Raw genomic sequence first — 1,788 nt, 5'->3', positions numbered from 1 at the left:
TGATGTACTCTGCATGTAAGTTAAATAAGCAGGGTGACAATATACAGCCTTGACATACTTCTTTCCCAATTTGGAACCAGTCTGTTGTTCCATGTCCATCCAGTTCTAACTGTTACTTCTTGACCTGCATACAGATTTCTCAGGAAGCAGGTCAGGTGGTCTGGTGTTTCCCTGTCTTTTAGAATTTTCCACAGTTTGTTTTGATCCACACAGTCAAAGGCTTTGGCATAGTCAATAAAGCAAAAGTAGATGTTTTTCTGGAACTCTGTTGCTTTTTTGATGATCCAATGGATGTTGGCAATTTGATCTGTGGTTCCTCTGCCTTTTCTAAATCTAGCTTGAACATCTGGAAGTTCATGGTTCACGTACTGTTGAAGCCTGGCTTGGAGAATTTTGAGCATTACTTTGCTAGCATGTGAGATGAGTGCAATTGTGCAGTAGTTTGAGCATTCTTTGGCATTGCCTTTCTTTGGGATTGGAATGAAAACTGACCTTTTCCAGTCCTGCGGCCACTGCTGCATTTTCCAAATTTGCTGGCATATTGAGTACAGCACTTTTACAGCATCATCTTTTAGGATTTGAAATAGCTCAACTGTAATTCCATCACTTCCACTAGCTTTGTTCATAGGGATGCTTCCTAAGGCCCACTTGACTTTGCATTCCAGGATGTCTGGCTATAGGTGAGTGATCACACCATCATGGTTATCTGGGTCATGAAGATCTCTTTTGTATAGTTCTTCTGTGTATTCTTGCCACCTCTTTTTAATATCTTCTGCTTCTGTTAGGTCCATACCATTTCTGTTCTTTATTGTGCTCATCTTTGCATGAAATGTCTCCTTGGTATCTCTAATTTTCTTGAAGAGATCTCTAGTCTTTCCCATTCTATTGTTTTCTTCTATTTCTTTGCATTGATCACTGAGGAAGGCTTTTTTATCTCTCCTTGCTATTCTTTGGAACTCTTCATTCAAATGGGTATATCTTTCCTTTTCTCCTTTGCCTTTGCTTCTCTTCTTTTCTCAGCTATTTGTATCTTCTCTCAGCTCATCAGACAACCATTTTGCCTTTTCGCAATTCTTTTCCTTGGGGGTGGTCTTGATCCCTTTCTCCTGTACAATGTCACAAACCTCTGTCCATAGTTCTTCAGTCACTCTATCAGATCTAATCCCTTGAATCCATTTGTCACTTCCACTGTATAATCGTAAGGAATTTGATTTAGGTCATACCTGAATGGTCTAATGTTTTTCCCTACTTTCTTCAATTTAAGTCTGAATGTGGCAATAAGGAGTTCATGATCTGAGCTGCAGTCAACTCCCAGTCTTGTTTTTGCTGACTGTATAGAGCTTCTCCATCTTTGGCTGCAAAGAATATAATCAATCTGATTTCAGTATTGACCATCTGGTGATGTCCATGTGTAGACCCTTCTCTTGTGTTGGTGGAAGAGGGTGTTTGCTATTCTCTTGGGAAAACTCTGTTAGCCTTTGCCCTGCATCCACTTGGGAAAACTTTGTTAGCCTTTGACCTGCTTCGTTTTCTAATCCAAGGCCAAAGTCATCTATTACTCCAGATATCTCTTGACTTCCTACTTTTGCATTCCAGTCCCCTATATGAAGAGGACATCTTTTTTGGGTGTTAGTTCTAGAAGGTCTTGTAGGTCCTCATAGAACTGTTCAACTTCAGTTTCTTCAGCCTTCCTGGTTGGGGCATAGACTTGTATTACTGTGATATTGAATGTCTTGCCTTGGAAACGAACAAAGTTCATTCTGTCATTTTTGAGATTGTATCCAAGTA

This window comes from Cervus canadensis, chromosome 4 (genome assembly GCF_019320065.1).
Source record: "Cervus canadensis isolate Bull #8, Minnesota chromosome 4, ASM1932006v1, whole genome shotgun sequence".
Lineage (NCBI taxonomy): Eukaryota > Metazoa > Chordata > Mammalia > Artiodactyla > Cervidae > Cervus > Cervus canadensis.
Note: the sequence above shows the minus strand (reverse complement) of the source record.